We start from the raw sequence: 6,492 nt of genomic DNA on the forward strand, positions 1-6,492 counted from the left end.
AAGTTAACGTTAGTTAACACAAAAAATTTAAAATGATTAAAGAATAGATTTTTTAAAAGATATAAAAAAGAGGAGTGTATATTTTATAAATAGAGAGGAAGGGAGTATCATTTTAGCATCTTTCAAAAAAAGAGAGTGAAATTTTTTTTAAAAATAATTATTTTTTATATTGACTAGGTCATTTAAAATAATAGATGTAAATAAAAGATTGTATAATTTACACTATTGTACACCAAAATTAAACTCTTTTCATATTATTAAAGCTTACATTTAAAAAAAAATTCTCTCTTTGTAAACTTATATATATTAACCGAGTTGAAAGAAAGAGAAGGATAAGAAATGAAGGTGATAAGAGTAGAGAGTGTGTATGTTGAAAGGGTGTATATTGAAAGGAGAAAAGGGTTGAGAGAAAGTGAATAAAAAAAGTTAAGAAGTAATTATATTATAACAATATCTTAGACATTTTAAATTTTAAGTGAAATCCAATAAAATGAAATTTTAACTCAAACTTATTTAAGTTGAAATTAATTTTAAAAGAAAACAATAAAATTAAATTGAATTTTATCTAAACTAATTTAATTATTACACTGAAATTGAATTCAATTCATATGGGAATTGAATTCCATGAAATTTCTAAATCCCCTGTTATCATTTTTTCTTTGGTTCATCAACATAAAATCAATTAGAATTTATATTTCTTGAAATCCAAATTTCTTTTAGAAAAAATTACTCTAAAAAGACAGTAAAAAAAATTTAATTATTAAAAATATATATTTAATATCAAAATTATTAAAAGAATTTAATGTTTATAATATTTAAAAAAATCTAACTTTTTAATAAAAAGACAAATATATTTTTAATTATTTTTTATATATTTTTTTATAATCATTTATTTTTCTCATTTACGTGATTTTCCATCCTTTAATTTCTTCCTCTCACTATAAAACATCAGGAACCTAACATACAAACCATGTTTGTTACTGCATCGACTCTTTGAGTCTCTGGTAGTTTCTGCAAATTATTTTACAATTTTGAGAATTATGGTCCACCACCATCACAAACTAAATTATTATGTAGTTGAAAATGATATGAAATAATTAATTTTAGGCATTGTAATGTAACGCCTTGGATGGAACTTAAGAAAAATTGATCAAATGATTTACTTTTTAGGCACATAACCACTGTTTATAGAAGACTAGCTACTACTATTTATTCTAGACATACTTTTTATATTATTAAAAAACATATATACATTATACACCACTGTTATTTAATTTGGTATTAAGGCATAGTGTGGAGTAAATTATGTATGTATTTGTTTTGTCACTATTATAGTTTGAAGGAACATTAAAAATTAGGCAATTGTAGACATAGTAATCTTATTATCTTCTACTTGTCCTCTTGGACACGGAAACAACAATAAGAAAAAATGTTAAAATTATGAGAAAAAAGTAAATGCATTATTATTATTATTATTATTATTATTATTATTATTATTATTGTTTTAATGTAAAATGTAAGTAAGGACCTGCAAGAAGCTGATGATGTTGCTGGGTCCGAAAACTATATGAGCGGTGTTGAACTTAGCAGATTCAGCGGCGGGAAATAAGGGTCCAGCACATATTTCTCCCTCCGTGCTTCCTGTCATGGGTTTCTGTGATTGACTTATTGTATCCAATGAGAAGAAAAAAAAATAAGATCACATAAATAAAAAAAAATAATTTATAAAGATAACTAAAACTAAAAAAATAAATTATTGATATAATAATTAATAAATTATAAAAAAAGGATTAACCACCAAAACGTCTTTGAATTATTCAAACGTTGACAAAAATACATCCGAATTTTACTATCGACAAAAATACCTTTAAATAATTTAAAAACGTGACAAAAATGCCTAATAATAAATATGTATTTTCAAAAAATGTCTTACAGATTGAATTTTGATGTGATTTTTTGCAAATATGATTAGAAAAATAAAATATTATTATTCTTAAAATTTGGTGACTTTTTGGCTAAGTATATATTTTTTCTGATTTTTTAAAAATATTATTAGTTGTTAACAAAAAAATTATAAAAAAATATACACTTAACAAAAAATCACTAATAATTTTAAGAATAAAAATATCTCTTTTCTTAATCATACTTACAAAAAATTACATCAAAATTCAATCTCTAATGTATTTTTTGAGAAATACATATTTAATGTTAGATAATCTTGCAAAAAATCTAATATTAAATATGTATTTGTCAAAAAATACATTAGAGATTGAATTTTAATGCGATTTTTTACAAGTATGATTAGAAAAATGAGATATTATTATTCTTAAAATTTGGTGATTTTTTGCTAAGTATATATTTTGTTGTGATTTTTTAAAAGTATTATTGGTTGCTAACAAAAAAATTACCAAAAAAAATATATACTCAATGAAAAATTACCAAATTTTATAGATAATAATATATTATTTTTATAATCATATCTATAAAAAATCACATCAAAATTCAATTTCTAAGGCATTTTTTGAAAATATATATTTACTGTTAGGCATTTTTATCGCATTTTTAAATTATTTGAAAGCATTTTTGTCGATAGTAAAATTCGAGTGCATTTTTGTCAGCATTTAATAATTCGGAGATATTTTTTGTGGTTAACCCTATAAAAATTAATAAAAAATAATTAATAATATATTTTTTACAAAAAAATTGGTTTTTTAAATATTATAAAAATTAAGTTTTTAAATAATTTTGACATTAATATTTATTTTAATAATTAAATTTTTCTAATGATTTTTTAGAATAATTAAAAAACTTATACCATTTTTTACTAAACCAATGAAAACTCATATTCTTGCTTGTAGACAAATTAATGACGATCTTTGTAGTCTTTTTATTCATAAATAACTTTTAAATTTGTTAGCCTCCGAAATTGAAGACATGATACAATGAAAGCTTATTTATATTCAACTGCTTTAATTATTAGGATGCCGCTATTTTGACAAAGTGATCAATAATCAATATATAACGTTGGAAATGAAAGTCCCCGCATGTGCCATTATCTAAAGGTTGCGTTTGTTCAAACATGAGGATTGACATTCGGACTAAGTATTTGTATTTGTTAATCAGAAATTAAATTAATTTTAGAATATAAAATTTGAATTTTTTAAATATTTTTAAAAGAACTGAAATATTTAAAGTGTCGGCTGAAATTTTAATATTTTTTAAAAATTACTTTTATTTAATTTTTAAATTTTAAATTTATCTTATAATTTTTATATTTATTTTAAATTAAATATAATATTAAAACATAACTCAATCTAATATATTTTGTATCAAATATAATATAAAAATATAATTTATTTTCTATGTCTGAGTCTCTATCTCTCTGTTTGTATTTCCCAATCTTTCAAATACAAGTTAATAAAATAATCAAAGTAGTTCTAATTATTACTATCATCATTGTAACGACGGAATCTTTCACGTATATAAATTGCTTAGAAGTTAATATGTAATTGTTCTAAATTATTTTTAGTTACATATTTATTTTTTATGTAAATCATGGTAAGATTAAATGATTTATCATTTTCACATAAATCGTATTATCCTAGTACATACGATTTAGTAAGTGGAGATTCAAAATATTAGATCATTACATCTTAAAACAATTTAGTAGTGTATAACATTTGAATTAATCTCTACCATATAATTTAGTAGATTGAACACAGCAAAACACTAAATACGACAAATAATATAAAATACATGACTAAAGTATATATATCTAAAAAAACAGGAAGTTTTGGGATCCGACATACTAACAAAATGAACTATGTCTTTATGATGAAAGCAGGGTCGGATCTCATTAAGAGAAAAGACTGTCTTTGAACTAGAGTTTTTCGATCCAAATACCAATGAGAGAATGATGTAATTTCCAAGGTAGAGAGAAAGAGGAGTAAATTCAACCTCTCGAAAGGCATATGTAAAGCGTAGACTAACATCCAACAGAACTACATTTGGCAGATAGGAGATGATTCGAGAATAAATTTCTGGAACTACAATTGGGTCTTGGATGTGGCTGCTTAAGTCAACATGCTAATCAGGTAAGTGCTCTAATAGACGCAAATAGTCATCTAATGGATTTCCTTACTGTCGCAGGCAACTGGGATGAAAGTAAGCTGGAAATTTGGCCACCAAAGGAGCTGATCAAGAAAATTGTAGCTATTTCTCCTCCCTCCCCTTGGAAAAACGCTGACCTTATAGCTTGGAGCTTATCATCGAACGGAGATTTTGAGATGAAGACAGCATACCAAAATTTGAATGAAGAGTCATATAATCCTAAAAGACTGTACAATCTTATCCAGAGATGGAAAGGATCGGAGCGCATTTGAACTTTTCTCTGGCTGATATCACACGAAGCCATCTTTACAAACGTTAAAAGAAGAAGACGTCACCTTACAAACTATTCTTCATGTACTTCGAGATTGTGTTTATGCTGCTAATATCTGGCTTTCTCTTATAAAAAATGCGGGTTTCAATAACTTTTTTAGGTTCAATCTGATTGACTAGTTAATTCATAACCTTACTACCAAAGGGAATTAGCCCTGCATGTTAGGGGTTACGGTCTCCTTCATTTGGTACTTCAGGAATATATTTATTTTCGAAGGAGATACTACTGCGATTCGAGCTAGAGTCGAACATGTGAAAGTGTAGTTTAATGAGATTGTCAAAGTCATCAAAACGCTACCATTCCTAATCATAACCACATTTTTCAGAAGCAAGTTATTAATTGGATCTCTCCAGCAGAGAGGCGTATCAAGCTAAACGTTGACAGTTCATTCTTCTCTCAAGCTGGAGGGATTTTTCGGAATCATCTTGGCCAATTTGTTAAGGATCTCACCTGTAACTTGGGGAGTTGTTCCATTATGCATGCGGAGCTCTGGAGAATAATTATTTGTTGACTTCAAATTACTTTAGCTAACAATTTTACTTGCTTAATGGTTAAATCTGACTCTCAAACAGCTATTAATTTTGTTAAGAATGGTTGCCCAACTACACACTTATGTGATTCTCTTATAGTTAACATTCGCATCTTGGCTGCGAGTATCCAGAACATTCAAATGGTCTCATAACTTATGCGAAACTAATTCAGTGGCTAACATCCTTGCTAAGAGAGGGCATGATATATCTTTTGGCCATCATATTTTTAAAGTTGCTCCTCCTGATGTTCTTATATTCCCTTTTGTTAGATGTTTCTAGTATTTCCCTCATGAGAGGGTTTAGTTAGCTGTTTTTTCTAAAAAATGGGTCCCTAACCCACCTTTCTCGTAAAAAAAAATCTTAATTATAATTATTAACATAGTTATTAGAATCGGACCAGATTGGCCGGTTCAACCAGAAAATCAATAAATCGGATCAACTACTGATTCGGTTCGATATTTAGACCGCACAAGATTAAAAATCAGAACGAACCGGTGAAAATCGGTCAAACTTGTTGATGATCTGATCATACCGCTTGAAATTAAATTTTCAAGAAATGTGTGAGGTGGGGTTCGACCCCTGTCTTCATGGAAAAAGAACGTCCTTTATAGCCACTGAGCTAGCATGCACGTTACTAATTTATATACAAATTATAATACATATAGGTGTCTTTCATCAAATAGTTTACTTCTATTTAATTTATTTTAATTTTAGTTATAAACTCACTTATTTTTTCTTTTCATAATAATATATTATTTATTAATATTATTTTTTAATAAATACTTGTAATATATAATAGTATAATAGATATAAATTAATTAATAAATTATTAAAATTTTAAAATAATAGTTATTTTAATATAAAAATAAAATAAAAATATTTATGATGGAATAAAATTAACAAAATACTTATTGTTCATGTTCTATATTATTTTAGAATAGCTAGATATTCATAAAATATTAGTAAAAATATGTATTTTAAATTTTAATTTTAAATTTTTTACTATTTTTAATTTATATAGTACTGAGTCAATCGGTTCAATCAGTGACTCACCGGTTGAACCAATAACCCAATGACCCAATAATCTAATCGGTTCGATCACCAGTTCAGTTCTGATAACTATGATTATTAATATAAGAATTTAAATCAAATTTTTAATGCTCAAGTTCAATCTAACTTAAAACACCTTTAAATGCTCACCTAATTTAGAGGGGAAAAAAATTGCACGAGCTCAACACTACTTATACTTTTAAAACAAAACACTCAACTTAGAATTGTAATACTCATGGTTATGTATATTTGACGTATGATCGAAGCGATTTATTAAGAAGTGATCTTCATGATATGTTTATTTGGAAGCATAAAATTTGAAAATAGTTCAAAGAGCTAACATGTTTATTTTTGTTGATAGATATTGTTGTTTTGATCAATAATCTCAGATTCAGGTAGTAATATATATAAATTGGTTAATAGCATTGAAAAATTCATATTATGTGATAATGAAATTTTTCTTTGTTCACA

Source organism: Arachis ipaensis, chromosome B5, assembly GCF_059453495.1.
Source record: "Arachis ipaensis isolate K30076 ecotype BB chromosome B5, ASM5945349v1, whole genome shotgun sequence".
In the NCBI taxonomy this organism is placed as follows: Eukaryota; Viridiplantae; Streptophyta; class Magnoliopsida; order Fabales; family Fabaceae; genus Arachis; species Arachis ipaensis.